General features: G+C 47.8%; 1 long non-coding RNA gene across 5 annotated transcripts; it reads right to left on the reverse strand.

Annotated features, from left to right (window-relative positions):
• Positions 1-8,808: 8,808 nt before the first annotated feature.
• On the reverse strand, positions 8,809-18,652 carry LOC308571353. Of its 5 annotated transcripts, XR_014001307.1 has the most exons (5): positions 18,478-18,652; positions 17,056-17,145; positions 15,418-15,492; positions 12,369-12,439; positions 8,809-10,070 (listed from the first exon to the last, which is right to left on the reverse strand). It is a non-coding gene; the product is annotated as an uncharacterized lncRNA (long non-coding RNA). The 5 variants fall into 5 exon arrangements; XR_014001306.1 differs by lacking the exon at positions 15,418-15,492; XR_014001308.1 differs by lacking the exons at positions 15,418-15,492; positions 18,478-18,652 and adding an exon at positions 18,272-18,460 and having other exon boundaries at positions 17,056-17,135.
• Positions 18,653-18,771: the final 119 nt, after the last annotated feature.

Here is an 18,771-nt window from a genome sequence, read left to right on the forward strand (position 1 = left end):
TATTGGCCGAGGGAGCCGGCGTACAGCTTCCGGGTCATGTGGCCAGCATGACTAAGCCGCTTCTGGCGAATCAGAGCAGCACACAGAAACGCCTCTTACCTTCCTGCCGGAGTGGTACCTATTTATCTACTTGTGCTTTGGAACTACTAGGTTGGCAGGAGCAGGGACTGAACAACGGGAGCTCACCCCGTCATGAGGATTCGAACCGCCGACCTTCTGATCAGCAAGTCCTGGGCTCTGTGGTTTAACCCACATCGTCACCCGCGTTTTTACTCAACTGTAAATCCAAGCACATGCTCAGAAGCACCCGAGGGCTAAGCCCCTGGCATTGACTACAGTTTTAGGGTTTAGCCTTGGTGAGCCCTTGCTCACACACCAAGTCTTGGATTGCAGGTCGCAATCTATTGCCCATTCAACACTACATTATCTTCTCTCTTACTCAGCAAATTGTACAGGCTCTCAGTAACATCCACCAAGCCTGGAGGCTGCAGCAAATGTCTCACACAGAGTTCCCAAACCCCTGGAGGGATTCGTTCCCTCTCCCCGCACTACCCTCCTTGCCTATTGATTTGTGAGACTGTGACAGCCTACAAAGGCTATTTCGCAAAGTCTCTTCCAAAGCAGCAAAGTGCCATCACTGTCTCCACGGCTGCCTCGCTGTGTATTTTAATAATGGCTAATAGATATGACCACGGGTGGAGCTTTCAAAGAGTCTTCCGTGCTGGAAGTTAATAACAGGCTGATTAAAGTTTAATTGTTCTCTCTTGGAGAACAAAACAAATAAATGAACAAACATGAGCCAATCAGTTAATAAGATGCAGAGGAGAACAGGCTTGAACTATGTGACTCTGCATTCAGAGCTACATATTAATTGAGGCTGCCTGGATTCATCAATGCAAATTATTTATCAGCTGGATTCAGGTCCAGAGGTGGAGCCTGCCATGAGACAAGGTGGGTTCAGGGAGTTATGAGGAGCTGCAGACCGGGAGACGGGCAGACCAGACCCGCAGGGGTATGTAACATGCCAGGAAGTTCTTCAGTGAAAACGCCATCAAAATAAAAGAAATCACAGTCATGCAAGAGCGTTGTTGTCAAGTCAAAGGATTCACTTCCAGTTATGACTGGCAGCAGAGGTGTTGCTTCTCTGTGGCAGCTCTGAATACAGGAACCACATGGGCCAATTCATCCATGTGGGTGCTGGATGCATGCTACCCATTCACCCAACCAAATGATGATCAGGTGGGAAGGACTCATGCAATGGACTCTGCCCATGTACTCTTTGCTTTGCAGTTGGCATGGGAAGGCTGGCTGCAGCATGGTGGTGGGCCAACTGTTTTGCATGCAGAAGGTATTGGGTTCAATCCCTGGCATCTCCAGGTAGGTCTGGGAGAGACCCTGCCTGAAATAGACAATAATGATCTAGACGGACCAATGATCTGACTCAGTATAACTCAGCTTCGTATGGTCCCATGTTCCTAGAATTGACAACAACCAGTGGTGTAGCGTGGGTTGCCAGTGCCTGGGGCTGCACAGAAGGGGGGTGAGGGAGGGAAACAGATGGAGTACGCATGTGCATTCGACTGCCTAACGGCATCTGCGTCATCCGGGAAATTGCATCCGCAGAGATGAGGAGAGTCCTTCAATTGTGTGAAAAGGTCACTTCCTGGTTCACAATGAGAAGCCGTTTTCAACGGAGCCCACAGATGGAAGCATGAGGCTGTACTGAGGCAGCATTGGGTGTTGAAATTTTGTGGCCCTAACAATTTTGCGCCCGGGGCAACCGCCCCTGTGCCCCCCACACTATGCCACTGGTAGCATCCGCAAAATTAGTGGTGAATGTGAATGGCACCATAGCAAACTTAACTTTATAGATTATTATGTTTGCTTTCCTCTCTCTGTTTTGTTAAAGCTTGTGTGGTACACACACCAATACTGTACACTTTTCAAGGTAAGCATTTAATCTTATACATTAGCATAAGGTGATTTAAAGTCAAATGCTATTTAGATGTCAGAACAGTTTGCGTAAATGTCATGTCGGCGGCACGCGAATAATATTTGCATGATATGCACAATACGTCAATGTGCTGATTTGCATAATATTCATAATATTCGTAAGAATATCCAGGCGGAAATGGAGCCAAAGCTTACTGGTACTATCTCCCATGTTCCACAGCTTATCATTTGAAGTTGCACATGGATTAAAAATAGAGCATTGTTAAAGCAGGTGCAGCTGTGAAACTAAGGCAGAAAAGAGAGAGAGAGAAATGTGGGTGTATTGGGGGCTGGAATAGGCACGATGCTTACTTTCAGCCAGAAGGAGGCGTTTTGTCACACCAAGGGTTGCCCTTGTTTATTTCAAATCAAACAAACTTTAAAATGAGGGTGACTAACTTGTGGCTTACCAGAGGCTTCTGGACTACAACTCCCATCACCACTGACCATTGGGCCATGTTGGCTGGGGCTGATGGGAATCAGAATCCCCCCAAATTGTTCATGAGACGGCGGCCCTTTGTCTGATCCAGGAAAGCAAATTATTTTGCTCTAATGTTGATAAGCAAAAGAGGAGAAATTTGACAGGCAGATCTCTCCCCCCATTCCATACCTAATGTCTGAAGAGCCCATTTGACCGGCCATGAGTTCGAAACAGGAATCTGGGCTAGACAAGACTTCCTCGGTCTGATCCGCCAGGGCTCTGGTGTTCTTGGAGGGTGTGCCTGAAATTTCGCTCACTGGAGGAGTTACCATAGCAATTTTCGTCTTCCACGATAATGAAGACGCATCCCGATAAAAATATAGAATGCAAAGGTCACGCCGGAAGGTGTTAGCACAGTGACAATGCTGTCTGGTGGAGCCAGACAAGGGCAGCTTCCCATTGTTGGAGAGATCAGCTCCCAGGGCAAGGCAGAGAAAACAGAAGCCCGGAGACGGAAAGAGAGAGAGAGCGAGCAAGGGCTAGAATACTAAAGACAACACAAAGCAAACAACTATTATCTCTATATTCTCATATCTGGGAAGGAGCAGAGGCCACGTTCTCTTTGTTGTGCGTCAAGGGAGCTAGTTCAATATGTAGATGAGGCACAAAGGGCTTCATGGCCCCCATCATAGCTGTCAACATTCCCCCTTTTTTTAAGGGAAATTCCCTTATTCCGAATAGGATTCCTCGCAAGAAAAGGGAAAAGTTGACAGCTATGGCCCCCATCCTTGCCACCTCAGTGGTTTACATATTCTCGGTCACTGCAGGAAGCCATTGCCCCACATCTCCTCATTCTCACCCACCTTATGGCTAGTGAGGTGTTGTCATGACATCACTGCAGTGAGACCTGCCCCACCCACCCACTTCTGCAAGTGGCAGCCAATGAAACGGTTCCGGGGGCAAGAAAACTCGCAACATTCATGATGGTGTCAGATTAGACATGTGCCTTCCGTACACCCACTTTCAGGTGGATCCCACAGGAAGGAGGATTCGAACACTTGTGAGTAGGGATGGAAGGAGCTGTCCATTTCGGTTCTCTCTGTTTCTCATTTTCCCAAACTTTAATTCAGCTCCCCACATTTTGCAGCAATTTGCAATTTACGCACACATACCGAGACACCCCCCCCCCGAAAGCTGATCCTTCAACAATTTGGGGGGTATTATCTGGAAAAAGACACACTTAAGACAGTTCACAGAGCAAAAGTAAGGCCATATTTAGCCTAAAGCAACTACTCTATTCCAAACTTAAAAATGGAAAGTGTAATGCTGGTGGTCAACAAAATAGGTTTAAAGACTCCCTCAAGGCAAATCTTTTAAAATGTAGTATAAACACCGACAACTGGGAAACACTGTCCTGTGTGCGCTCCAGTTGGAGAACAGCCTTTACCAAAGGTGTCATGGGCTTTGAAGACACTCGAACTCAGGACGCAATGGAGAAACGTGCTAAGAGGAAGGCACACTTGGCAAACCCTCACCATGATCAACTCCTGCCCGGAAACCGATGTCCCCACTGTGGAAGGATGTGTGGATTCAGAATTGGCCTTGCACAGTCCCTTACGGACTCATTCTTAAAACCGTGTTTATGGAAGACAATCTTACTCGGCTACGAGTGATTGCCAAAGAAGAAGAAGGCAGTTGAACTGTGAAGACCTCCTTTCAAACAGATAGAAGGAAGTTCTTGCTATAATCATTCCTCCACAGTCAGCAGACTTTACAATGGCTAATGTCTCAAGCCCTGTTAAAACTTAAACATTTTGGTAGGAATGGGAGCCAATGGGAATAGATTCTGTACCTGTGTATTCAGCATTTCAGTAGGATGATCTGGCAAGCCCAGGAAAGCAATGAGATCGTATTGTTCAAATCTCTGAGCGACAAACTTGTAAGTATGTTGCAGAAACCCGAGCTTTGCCTGATTTACATGTGCAACCCATTTCTGCGATGTTTGTAGGATGCTTTCGGGGGGGTCTGTGGCTAAGGGGTTGGGCAGTTTCTAAAGCCTTTAAAAGTTGTTACACAGCTTTGTTCTGGGTCCCCACCTCCTTGTAAGGCTGTTGGGGCATGGGTAGGCAAACTAAGGCCTGGGGGCCAGATCTGGTCCAGTCGCCTTCTAAATCCTGCCCCTGGACGGTCCAGGAATCAGCGTGTTTTTACATGAGTAGAATGTGTCCTTTTATTTAAAATGCATCTCTGGGTCATTTGTGGGGCCTGCCTGGTGTTTTTACATGAGTAGAATGTGTGCTTTTATTTATAATGTGTCTCTGGGTTATTTGTGGGGCATAGGAATTTGTTCACTCCCCCCCAAAAATATAGTCTGCTCCCCCACAAGGTCTGAGGGACAGTGGACCAGCCCCCTGCTGAAAACGTTTGCTGACCCCTGGGTTGGGGGAAGGGAGTGTGGCTCTGTTGCAACAGAAAAATAAAGATTTGCCTTACTTTGACTGATTCCTGGCTCCGTTCATTCTTCTCTGACCTATGATGGACTTAGGGGATACTGAGTCCCTTGACGGACAGTTGGGCTGTAAAAGTCAACCCCAATTATATATATATATATATATATATATATATATATATATATATATATATATCAGATCCACAATAATACTGTTGTTCAGCCTGCCTGGAACCCCACCTCAGTATCTCTTGCCTCTAAGCCTAGAGTGTCTAAGTGTCTGGTTGTGAATCCAGACCTGATAGGGAAGGTACACTCTGCACATGCTCATTTCTGCTCTCCTCGAGTTCATTTGTTTTAGCAGCAAACTCTAGCGTTTGGATATTCAAGTCTAAGCCAGACCTGGCGAGTCCTCCTGGCTGCAATTCAACACGGAGAGAATTAGAAAGCTCGATTTCGCTGTCTAAAGAAAAAATATATAAGAATACAAATCCCTCCCCTGCTACCAGCGACTTGACTAGTGAGCAAATTTGTGGCGAAAGCAGATGGCTCAGAGAACTTCAGTGTTTAATTAAAAGTGCTTAGGATTCAGTGCTAATTACCCAGGCGTCCCCTTGAGAGGAAAAGCCTGCCTCGCCAGGCTAGGAGAATGGATGCTTCCATCCATCACCTTGGCCTGCATCTCTGCCTCCGTGAGCAGTGGAACTCTTGGCCGCAGATCTCCAGTGAGGAGGCGGAGGAGAAGGCGGAGGAGGAGGAGGAAGCCCCAGACTAGGCAAATCTTTTTCAGGCTGATCTCTCCATGCTTGCCACTCCAGGGTTGACATCTGACTCCCCCCGCCCCTAATTGTGCTGTTGTCACACAAAGCCTTAGGCCACCTTGACTTACCAAAGGATTAAATTAAGCTTTGCTAAACCTGCCACAGAGGCCTCCTTTTACAAGCCGTCCTTTTGTTCCTCCGCCAGCAGCAAGCAAGGCAGGGGAGGCAAATGAATTCTGCACACAGAGCAGAATAATGAAAATTTACACTGTGTCGTATTGTTCAGCTGCCGGTCGTGCTACTTAAATAGCGTCCTGGGTTTCTTTCCTCCGCTTATAGGAACTCATTTTTAAAAGGGGATTTTGTTTCCAGAGCAGCATCTGGTGTGAAGGAGTGGAAGTCTTAAAATGCAACTTGGGGTTGACACACACACAGTCTCTGATTTGTTCTGTAGTGTGTTGCTGTCATTTGGCACTGGACCACACCGTCAAGTTCTGCTGAAAGAACTGCTCCATTTGGCTTCTCTTCTACCTGAACTGGGATGCGGGTGGTGCTGTGGTCTAAACCACTGAGCCTCTTGGGCTTGCCGATCAGAAGGTCGGCGGTTTGAATCCCCACCATGGGGTGAGCTCCCGTTGCTCTGTTCCAGCTCCTGCCAACCTAGTAGCTCAAAAGCACATCAGTGCAAGTAGATAAATAGGTACTGCTGTGGCGGGAAGGTAAGCAGTGTTTCTGTGTGCTCTGGTTTCCATCACAGTGTTCCATTGTGCCAGAAGCTGTTTAGTCATGCTTGCCACGTAACCTGGAAAGCTGTCTGTGGACAAAAGCCGGCTCCCTTGGCCTGAAGCGAGATGAGCACCGCAACCCCAAAGTCACGTTTGACTGGACTTAACCATCCAGGGGTCCTTTACCTTTTTACCTTACCTACCTGAACGGTTTTCCATCCTTGGTTGTGCTCAGAACAGTTTTGTACATTTAAGAACCGGTGCTTGAGTTTGCTTGTCTTCCTCTTCCCTCTTCACCCCTTGTTCATTTTGTGCCACACCTTTTTGCCTGTAAGCCTGAGGGCAGGGATTTTATTATGTGCTCATTATCTCATGCAAACTGCTTTCTGGGAGTTTTCCAGCAGGATTAAAAATGGTTCAAATGAACCAGTGAAAATACAAAATAAATATAAGATGCCCAAAGCATAGGCAAAGTCTCTGCCTATTTCTGCATGAAGTGCAACAAGCACTCTTTAAAACCATCCGTGCCAGTAGCTAATACCCAGATGCCAACTCTCAGGTGTGGCTCAAGAAACAACTGAAAGAGAGTGAGCAAATTTGAGATCATTTCCCTCCTCCTTTTTCTAAAAGGAGAATGCTGTCAGAGTGGCACATGGTTTATTTGCACACCTGTACCAACTGAGCATAAGATGAACAGCTCATAGCACTAACTCCAACAGATCCTTGAACTGTCGGCCAGCTAGCTGAGGGCATTCAATAGCTGTCAAGTTCATTTCAATAAACTGGATTGGTTTGACTGATCCAGCCAAATCCAGCAGCCCAAGGACAGTGGAGGCAGAGGCGCTAGAAACCAACATGGGCTCATCATCACAACTGGGCCTAAGCTCTAGAACCTTGTGGTTTGGTGGTCCTTGCACCATGGACCCCTAAATTGGGATCTTCAGAACCTGGACGCTCAGAATATGAATCCCTTGAGGAAGCAATCCCCTCTACACAAGGGAACCACCTCCAAGTAGGCCTGTCAATGCAGGCCACAAATTTGGAAGGTGTTTTCTGGGAGACGTGTTACGCCCCAGCCTGCCCCTTTAAGGCCCTCCATTCATCAAGAAAGGGGCGGAGTCTGGGAGAGGCTAACTAGAGGCATAAAAGGCCTCCATCCAGGCCCAGGGTTTGCTGGAGCAAGTTGCTCACTCGGAGCTGTCCATGGTGCCGCACTTGCAGGCATGCTTTCCAGGACATGGCAGGACAGCTGATCATGCCACAAGAAAGTCTACAGGGCAAAAAGCAGGATTTTATAATTGTGCAGTTAGAAAGAACACTGAAGTCCATCTAGTCCAACTCCCTTGCAATAAAATAAAATAAAATAAAATAAAAATCAACCACGGTATCACTGATAGGTCAGCATCAAGCTTAGAAAACTCTAACCATGCTGTGAAAACTTTGATGAAGGAATGGATTCTATTTGCTCAGGTGTTCAGGTCCAGAATCTGTTTGTTTATAATGCCAGTTTTAGCCCTGAAACTTGTGATATTTCCAGAGGAGCAGCACTGTTAGTATTTCACAGGAAAAACAAGCAAGAGCCTTGGGGAAACCTTAAAGACAGATGGATTTATTATAGCACAAGCTTTCGTGGACTAGGGTCCACTTCATCATATTGACTTCGCCTGAACAGGTACAGAATGATTCTTCCGGCACTGCTGAATGACTGCAACCAGCCCAGAGATTACTGATCACTGGGTGCTGGCAAGACACACTGTTGCCCAGTTTCTGAAGGTTGTGTGGGGCTAAGGGTGGGTGCTCACCCCCATTTCTCACACTTCGGACAAGTAGTCCTTTCGAATAGATGGCCTTTTGCTACTTTCTAGCTCTAGACATTTTCTAAAAATATTTTTTTATTAAAGAAAGACATGAAATGCAAGAAAAAAGAGATTAGGAACTTGTTTAAAAGATATTAACTACAAAAACCATTGCATACCTTGAAGAGACTCAAAACATAATAATAATAATAATAATAATAATAATAATAATAATAATAATAATAATAATAATATGCTGCCCATCTGATTGGGTTGTCCCAGCCACTCTGGGCGGCATCCAGCATATATAAAAACACCATAAAACACTGAGCATTAAAAAAACCTCACACATTAAAAACAATTCTAGGTTGATAGTCATAAATAAGATTGAAGAGGCTTCTCCAATAAGCAATTGATGGAGGGAGGCACATTCCCTGCCTAAAAATGCAGTAATCAGACGCATAGCTATCTACGACCTGATGATACGAACAGCACGCCAATATTGGCCAATTAATCTGAAATACATTCCTATCATGCTTTTGTATCTCAAACTGGGTCCACGAGGCAATAAAATTGTCCTAAAAGGTTTTATATATATATATATATATATATATATATATATATATATATATATATATATATTTGCTTTCGTAGATTTTATATATATATCACAATGAAATAACAGTGCTAATTAAAACTGAATCAAAGTCAAGCTTATACAAAATGGCAGAGTGAGCAAATCTAAATCTAAAGCAAGCAAGTAAATCAGCCATGGATTTTGCCTCCTTCTTAAGGGCTAAAAGAGAATAAGCAATGTCACTTGGGGGAATTGCAATTGCTGGAAAGGCCTTGCCCTCAGTAGGCCAGCCAGTCATCATTCCTCAGGGGATTGGATTTTGCCCGGCCAAAGACTAGCCAATGAAGGCAGCAAGAGGGTCTCTCCACCCAACATAATTTCATTCCTACAGGGCTCTGCATCCGCCCTCCTCTCCTCCACCCTGCTTTAGAGCAGAGGCATCCCAGAATAATCTCTCCCTGCTTCCTCTCTCTCCCCTCACACTTTTGAACGGCATCCCAAAGAGCTCTGCTCCAGGTGAAAGTAGGTGGAAGAAATACTCAGACACTTTGAAACTCCCCTTGCAATTTGCCCAGCCGGCAGGGTCTATATTTAGTTTTAATTAACCCAGGCAAAGCAGTCTCGGGATTATGCAGCCGGAGGAGCCCTTCCTCTGACTGACAATTTGCTAGCAGCTACCTGCCTGAAACGTCTGAGGCAAAAAAATATGTGGAGCTCCAGAAATATGGAGACATGATCTGGGCAGATTGGGCTATGGAGATCTGAGCTGATCCCACAAGGAGCTCACAAAGTCTCTCAGCGTCGCCTCCAGTTGGGCCTCTTAAATTGCAATTATCATCGCAAAAATGGTTTTTGATTTACAGTTTCAACATGCAATTTGCTTGAAATATGGATTCTTTTATGACCGTTGGCTTTGACTGTTAGCCACCGTGAATTGCTTCTGAAAAACACTTGGGACATTGGTTTTTAAAAAATAAATAAAAGAATAGATTGTTACTAAACAATAAAATAGATTAAAAGCTGTGATTCCTGAGCAATGAGGGAAATGCACTCTGCACATGATCAGAAGCACAGAATCTTGGCCGGGTGCCTTTGATTCCCACTGCTCAACAGCAGATGTTTAGGATGGAGCATTACTTGTGGATGCTGTTGAGAAAAGGAGCAAAGTTGCGAGAGGCAGCCGACTGTGGCAGTCAATCATGGAGCCCTTTGGCTAGCTTGCTTGGCAGGTAAGACACCGTTCATCTTCCCCTTGCTGCTTGCACTTCCTCACGAGTTGTAAATTTTGCCAGCTGCAGCAGCTGATGGTGGAATCGTGGGAATGAGGAGAGAGATGAGATTCTCCAGTTCTGCCAACCAAGGGGAGGGAGAGAGAAAAAGAGAAACCAAAGCATTTTGGCTGGGCTTGTCCTATAAATATCACGGTTATTGTTCCTACAAATATAGAGTGACTCTCCTGCACTAAATCTTGTGGGACAGAAGCTGAAGTCAACTCTTTTGCTGATTTGCAGCTCCAGAGGGTATCACTGGAACCTCAGAAGCAGCATAGCATGCGATGCCAAGAGGAAATGCAGGCAATCGCGCCAGGGCAGTATTCTCTTGGAGGTTGCCCTCTTGCCCATCAGACCTCCCCCAGCAATGAGCAGCTGAAATGGTATGCATGGAGACAGGCTTACCAGAAAGCTTCTGTGTGTGTGTGTGCGTGTGCGCAAAAATCTAAATCTAGTAAATGGTTTAGAGAGTTCTCATAGGAAATGATTCTCTCTCTCTCTCTGTTAGTCAAGGACCCACCACCCGCATAGGAGTATAAAGGTAAAGGTAAAGGGACCCCTGACCATTTGGTCCAGTCGTGACTGACTCTGGGGTTGCAGCGCTCATCTCACTTTACTGGCCGAGAGAGCCAGCATACAGCTTCCAGATTATGTAGCCAGCATGACAAAGCCGCTTCTGGAGAACCAGAGCAGAACACTGAAACACCGTTTACCTTCCCGCCAGAATGGTACCTATTTATCTACTTGTACTTTGATGTGCTTTCGAACTGCTAGGTTGGCAGGAGCAGGGACCGAGCAACGGGAGCTCACCCCGTCGCAGGGATTCAAACCGCCAACCTTCTGATCAGCAAGTCCTAGGCTCTGTGGTTTAACCCACAGCGCCACCCACGTCCCTGCATAGGAGTACAGTAAGACACAAAGACACATTATTTTAGGTTAATGGGCAAAATTAGGCCACAACTTTTATTGGTTACAGCATGTGAGTAGTATTGGCTTAGGCGTTGGATGAAACAGCAATACCAGACTCCACCCCGCACAGCCAGGAGTCATATCAGGGTTAACAACCAATGGGAGGAGCTTGTTGATGCAAATACAACTGGAAGCTCCCCCATGACGTCACCAGGGTCGTGCCATGGCCCTTGCCACCAGCAGGGCATCAGACAGGATCCACGACCGCCGGATTCCTTTAACAGAAGACCCAAAAGAGGAGGGGTAGATGATGTTGCATACCCAATCCTCCAACACAGCACACATATTCCAGGCAAGCACGCCTCCCTGCCCCAGCGGGAAGCTGTTCCCGCTCACAACCCCTCCCCTCTGGGAGGAGGAGAGGCCCTGTAAGACTGTTGTCACACTGCAGTTCACTTTACCACCACAGTATCACCACAGATTTCCTAGCGCTGCTTCGCCATTGCAGCCACACTGCACACTGATGAGAAGGGAGAGAGTGGAGGGAGACGTAGACAGAGACAGAGGCCCAAGTGATGGAGGAACTGTAAGGACAGGCTTTGCAGCTCCCTAGCTGTTTTGCTCTATCACCACCTGCCTCCTCCTTGCCTTCCACTGCCGCTGAGGCCGAAATGGTCTTGTTGGTGTGAGGTGGGCAGTATGAACAGGAGGGGTGGGAGGAACAGGAGCCTGCAATCAAACCGAGCAGGATTCAAACTGGTTCAGGGAGGGGTGTGCATCAGAGTCGCTGTGAAAGACTTTTCTCCCGATGTTTCGGCAGGGGTTTCCATGCAGGCTTCCATTGAATCCCCTGCTAAAAGAATGGACAGAAATCCATTTTAGTAAGAGATGTCAATGTTCATCTCTTTCTGTCTCAGGAAGGAGTTTGCATGGAACCCCCGTTACGATGGAGGCATTGTTTGAGCAACAGGTCCTGCGCAGGTAAAACGATGAGGGGATGGGGGGGAAGGACGACTCAGTTTTAGCAGGGGACTGTGATGCAAACCTCTTCTTGGGCCCCACTCAAGGGAGGGGTGGCCGCAGCTCAGGAAGAGAACATCTGTTTTGCATGCAGAAGGTCCCAGATTCAATCACTGGCCTCTTCTTGTTCTCTTATTCTATATGTTAAATCTGCAAGCTGCGCATATTCTGTCAGCTTAAGTTGTCATTCTTCTTTAGTTGGGACCTCACTCGTTTTCCATTTTCGGGGCTAACAAAACACAAGCCACTCCCCCCCCCCCCCGCCATCATTCTGAATTTCACCTCCTGATCCAAAGGCTCCTCCTCTTTCCCCTGTTTGGCTTCAGGGATTGTGCTGCATTCATGACGCCATTCTCTGAGAGCTTCTTGCTCTCGCCACTCATTTTGATGGGTCTATCTTGCACCCATGAACACACACAGCAGGTATCTTGCGCCCTTCCCACTTACTTGCACTCCGAGGAACCAGAGCTGTCCACGCGCTTTCTCATTGTGCCCTTGATCTCTGCAGCCAGGGAATCCTGCAATTCAAAAAGTCACAGTGGGCAGGTGGTCTTTCACTAGTAAAAGATGCTCAGGGAATTCCCAGAATCATTTTCTTTTTCTCACTCGTTTCCCTTTTTGGGGCTAACAAAACACGGGCCGCAGTAGTGGCATACATAAATAACCTTTTTTGACACCTGGGAATTTCAGTATGAATTATCCTCAACAAATAGGTCTCTGGGGTTTTATTTGTGGGGGGAGTACTTTTAAACATTTTTTTCAATTCATTATGGATTATTTCCCAATACTCTTTTACCCTTTTACAAGTCTACCACATGTGAAAGAATGTTCCCTCAACCTCTTTGCATCCCATTTTCCTCAGTCCGCTCTTCTGACAGGCCCTGCTTTGCCCATTCCTCAAGTGATTTTGCCTGGCTGGAATGTGCCCTTGAACCATGGCAATATCTCTTGCTTGCATGGCTGGAGGTTAGGGTTGTGTGTGTGTGTGTGTGTGTGTGTGTGCGTACAGAAACTTCTAACTTTTGTGTAGCTAGAAGAGTAGAAAAGTAAGCATAGCAGCCATTGCTCAGCTTACTGTTGCCTCAGAAGTCCCCGGAAGGTTCCGCAGAAAAGAATGCTGCCTTTCAGCTGAAGCATTTACTACCTTTCTGGCACAATTGATATAACCAACTGGGCTGCAGAGCGAAAAGCGACGGGGACTGTACAAATGTGCCGTTTTACAGAAAGATGAGACAGGTAAGCGGCCTCCTCAGCTCTCAGCAACTTTGTGCCTGTTTCCCCCCGGAATCTTCCAGCGGGGCTTAATAATTGTCGATTGCATCCTGTCAACCCACATCTTCCTTAGCTTTCATCTGTCTCTCCTGCCTATTGCTTTGCTTGACATGGTGTCAGGTGGATCAGCTTGAAAGGCGTCCTTGGTCGTGCACCAGGGATGGAGCCGCAGCAGACTGCGTCAAACTGCCGTTTCGAAACACCTCCGCTTCTTTGCAGTCAAAGACTCCCTCCTAACCATCCCTGCACCCTCCTACTTATTGAAGTGAGGGGTTCCTGCCAGCATACGGACCACAGGATGCTCACCTGCCTTTCATATGTACCGGGTTTCCAGCCAACTAAGAAGAATTTCAGTCAACTAATTTGTCTTTTTCACCAACTAATTACTTTTAAATACATTTGCATGCTGGGAAAGCGTCAATATAAGTGCCATTTTCAGATAGCAAAAGGAAGTAGGGTGATAACTAACTTACAATAAACAAAATCTGCCACTTATAGATGTTGGGAGGTAAATGGTTCCTCCCCCCCCCCACCTCCACACCACCTTTTTCTATTTCCTGTTATAGGAAAAACACAAGACACCCAATATCCTCCAAAACACACACCCACACACCAGCCAGATTGATTAGAATTGGCCCTCTCTGACACAGATGGAAGATCTGTTATTTTTAAAAGCTCTGTGACAGGCTGAAATTCAACAGGCAATGCTTTCCCAGGCATTGATTTCCCAGCTGCAGTGATTGGTGTGCTGCCCAGTGGCGTAGCGTGGGTTGTCAGCACCCGGGGCAAGGCAAGTAATTTGCGCCCCCTAACACTGGAGTGCGAGCGCGCGCCCCCCCAGATGTTGTGCCCGGCCCCCCTGCACCCCCCCACGCTACGCCACTGGGGCTGGGGGCGAGCGAAGGAGCCAAGGACCCCCCCCAAAGGCTTAGCAGGAATTTATTAAATTTATTATTTGCGGAGCCCCCGCGGGCCAAGGCAGCCGAAGCCCCCTCCCCTCGGGCGCCTCCCCGCCCCCTCCTCTCCTTGGGCTGTAGGTGGAGCTCCAGATCCAGGCTTGGCGAGCGCCTCTCCTCTTCCCGGCCGGGTCCGGGGGCTTCCAGCCGTGCTCCGTCCTCGCCCCCCCCCCGCGGCTGAGAGCCGGAGCCAGCGGCGCCCCCTTCTGCCGGGAGACCCTCGCCCGCCCGTCGGCTTCCTCTCGGAGGGTTTTGGGGAGAGCAGGGCGCGGCGAGGCCCCTCGGAGCTCTCCTCCCTCCCAGTCGGCAGAAGCAGCCGCCGCCTGTGGCTGGGCTGGGCCGAGGGGATGGCGTTGGGGTGCGGAGGCTGCCCGTGCCTGGCCAGGCGTCGGTGGCGGCGTCGGCGCTGCTGCAGCGGCTGCTCCTCCTGCGAGCAGTGAGTGGAGCGCAGCCGTGGCGGCGGGGGGGGCGCTAGGGCGCAAGGCTGGCGGTGGCGGGGGGGAGCCCGGCGGAGGAAGGAACTTGTCCCTTCCCTCTGGACTCGCGCCCCCCGCAGATGTTGCGCCCGGTGCGGCCGGCACCCCTGGCACCCCCCACGCTACGCCACTGGTGCTGCCTGTTGAATTCCAGCCTGTCATGCACCTGCCAAGCCACAAAGACATTGTGGGGTTTTTTTTAGGGGGGGGAGAAGAGTGGCAATCTCTTTGCAGAGTCACGTAACACCTCTTCAGTATTGTTTGTCCCTGGCTGATTCGAAAAAAAGTTTCGGAGCAGCCCTGTTGCCTTCTGTAGTATCTTAATTTTCAGACCAGCCACATCTGCCTCCCTCCACCCCATTGCCTTGCCTAGACAGTGCTCATCCTTTTCAATTCCAGGTCAATTACATCTCTCCTCGAGATTCTGCCTGCCAATCTCTCTCTCTCCACTATTTTCCTATCAAGGCATTTTTCTTCTTCTTCATTAGCTGCTGAGAATGAGATGCTCACTCCAGCAAGGAGGAGGAGGTGTGGGGGAAGCAAAGGCATATTGAGGAGAGGGGACTTGAAATCATTTTCGTGGCCAAGAAAGGTGACTTTTGCTATCCAGCAATAATAGTTTAACCACAGGACCCAACATGGCGGAAGCTCTGCTCTGATGAGTATAGTTAATACTAGAGCTGTGCTGAAAATTCCAAGACCGACGTTTTCAACTATTCATTAGGTGATTGGGGAGAAATTAAACCCTCCTGAAAAATCAGGAGAGGGGATTTTTCTGAAATGTTCACTTACCTTCCTCAGCTTTACAAGGTAGTCCATGATCAGAAGAAACTTTTCATGTATGCGACAACAGCGGCTAGAATATTACTGGCCCAAAGATGGAAAAGCGATGAAATACCAGCTAAAGAACAATGGCAAGGAAAACTGGCAGAATACATGGAAATGGCAAAGCTAACTGAAGGATTAAGAGACAAAGACAATAGAGACTTTTTTAAAAGAATGGGAACCATTCATGCTGTATTTACAGAAACAATGTAAAGAACTGGACTCACTAGGAGGTTTTGAGTAAACACTTACAATAGACAAAATGAATATAGCAATAGAAAATATAAATTGATGTTAGAATGTAAAGAGGATAATAACATGTAAGTTAAGTTTAATTTCAAGAGTTAACAAAATAAGCAAGGAAATTTATATGTTAAAAAAACAGAAGAGGAAGTTGAGGGAAGTCGTGGGGGGGATTTAGAAAATGTACGTTATGTTATTAGATATTAAGGTAAAGGTAAAGGGACCCCTGACCATTAGGTCCAGTCGTGGCTGACTCTGGGGTTGCGGCACTCATCTTGCTTTATTGGCTAAGGGAGCCGGCGTTTGTCCGCAGACAGCTTCCGGGTCATGTGGCCAGCATGACTAAGCCGCTTCTGGCAAACAAGAGCAGCGCAGGGAAACGCCGTTTACCTTCCTGCTGGAGGTATTTCTCTACTTGCACTTTGATGTGCTTTCGAACTGCTAGGTTGGCAGGAGTAGGGACCAAGCAATGGGAGCTCACCAGTCACGGGGATTCGAACTGCCGACCTTCTGATCAGCAAGTCCTAGGCTCTGTGGTTTAACCCACAGCGCCACCCGTGTCCCTTATTGGATATTACTATGATATAAATGTAAAAGTAAATAAAATTTATTTAACCAAAAAACAAAATCCATGTTTTTTTGGATTTTGTTCATGGAATAGTCCATGATCTATTTTTTCCTTGCTTGTTTCAACTTTAAAAAAAGTCCATAGCTGGTAACAGCAGCAAAAGACACACTTAGCTGCTTCCCACAGGGTACAGTTCCTAGAAGGCTTAGGAAGTGCTGCCATGTCTCATCCCATCACTCCCAATGCATTCTGGGAAGTGAAGCCACACATGAGACTCCCTAATCTACAGCTTTCCATCTGCTGAATTTGGACAAGAGACTAGGGACCCACCCACACTTTTGCTTCTCATGTGCCTAGAAAGCATGAGTCTGAGCAGTTTCCCACTTGAACTGCTCTTCTAGGCATGCTTCTGAGCAGTCGTCCCCCTTGCCTGGCACCTTTTCAAGGGAAGACCCACTCTTTAGCTCTGACTCTAAACCAGAGTAAACATCAATCTGGGTAAAAACCCATATTGCCGCTCCAACTGAGTGCTAAAGAGTGGTTTCCCCCACCTTTGGGTGGGGGGAGGGAAACAGTGGGACAAAATGAAGTGTAGACAAGCCCTCAATAAGTTAAGTGGCAACACACCCACCCCAAGTGAGATAAATTGATCCGCCCAATCCCCCAAAGGAGCAGAAAAGCAGTTACCATTTTTGCAAGGGGTGTATATTTTTGGAAAAGGGAAGAGGGTTGGTTTTGGCTCAGTCTTAGTTAATCTGCTGCCTATTTGGTGACCCAGGCTGCTTTTCACTCACCTTGAAATTTGGTAGGGGCAGCGATTTGCAATTGGAACTGATGCTGCATTTCAGCTGAAGTTGCTCTTGGTGTGGTTCAACTTCAGGAATCTGAACACACATTAAAGGAAGAGGAAATAACTTCAGCAGGATTATTCTACTTAGTAATTCTCTATCTTATCTTGCTTCCTTCGTGGACCTCAAGGCTGTGAGTTCCCAGGCCGTCTTTCCTCAGATCTCCTTAGCATCATCTGGCTTAGGGCAGCGGGTGCTCTCAGAGACTATTTGCAATATCTCCCGTTGTGCACAGGTTTCTATATCTACAGATATTCCAAGGCCATTTGGGTAGGTTCACAGGGTGGCCCCAAGGTGCTGCCTGAGGCAGAACAGCAAGGCTGGCCAAGTTATTTCAGTACCTTGGACAGAAAAGCCCTCCTCTCCCCATCGCTGGAAAACAAACATGCAAGGATCACGCAGATCATTTTCAGGAAGGGCTGTAGCTCTGTGGCAAACAGCCTTTGCATACAGGAGGTCCAGGTGCGATCTGTGGCATTTCCAGGAAGGCCTCAAAAGACTCAAATCTGAAGGGCCTCTGCTCATTGGTATAGAGCAGGGGTCCCCAAACTAAGGCCCGTGGGCCAGATAATGCCCGAGGGACTCGTTTATAAGGTCCATGATGACGCCCACTGCCGCCACCCGCTTTTACCGGCGCTGTGCTGCATGGCTACCCACTTCTGGGTCGGAGGAGCACTGGAAATAGCTTGTGCGCATACATTATTTGCGCATGCGCGTTAATTCCAGTGCACATCCAGGTCCGAGGAGGCCCATGCACATACGCACAAGCTATTTCCAGTACTCCTCTGACCCAGAAGTGCGCCGGAAATAGCGTGTGCCCATACATATGGGCACACGCTCCCCTGCCCTCCGGCCCACCGCGCGATCGGCGCTGGAGACACTGCCCAAGGCACGGTAAGTTTGCTGACCCCTGGTATAGAGAATACTCAGCTAGATAGACCAATGATCAGCCTCAGTGTCAGGTAATTTCCTATGGTCCTAATTTGCCTGAAGCAGTCAGATCAAGCAGTAGAGCACAAGGCTCTTAATCTTGTTGGGCAAAAGATTCCTGCATTGCAGGGGGCTGGACCAGATGGTTCTTGTAGTCCCTTCCAACTCTATGATTCTTTGACCATGACTCTATAACCTCATTCTGCCTAATGGGAGGGGATAAAGGCCGCACCTGTTTTCATCCCTTTGTCTAGCCAAAGCTACAGGAGCTCTGTCTTCCTCCATCACACCTGATCACCACCATAGCAGGAAAGGGATCTGGGGATCGAAGGAGGTTGGACTACAAAGCTGAGGAAGTTTGGGGTTCCAGGAGGGAAGGGGGAAACCACACGTTGGCTGCAGCTTTCCAACAGCACAGTCTGTTTACCTTTTTTTGACTCTAGCCTTCGTTGGAGGGAAAGGCACCACCAAGGCTCAGCACCTGCCTTGCATGCAGACGGTCCCCGGTTCAATCCTTGCCATCTCCAAGTGGGGTGGTGAGATACCCTTGCCTGGAATCCCAGAGAGCTGCCAGTCCGTGTTGACAATATTGAGCTGGATGGACCAGTGGTTTGAGTCCAATATGGCCACTTCCTAAGTTCATACGCACCATGTGTCATGAAGAGAACCAGCCCAGATCCTGAACCTACCAGTCCAGGGAGTGGAGACGGACTCCTCGCCGCTAACCCCTTC

The sequence above is a fragment of the Podarcis bocagei genome (genome assembly GCF_964188305.1).
Source record: "Podarcis bocagei genome assembly, chromosome: 13".
NCBI classification, from domain to species: Eukaryota; Metazoa; Chordata; class Lepidosauria; order Squamata; family Lacertidae; genus Podarcis; species Podarcis bocagei.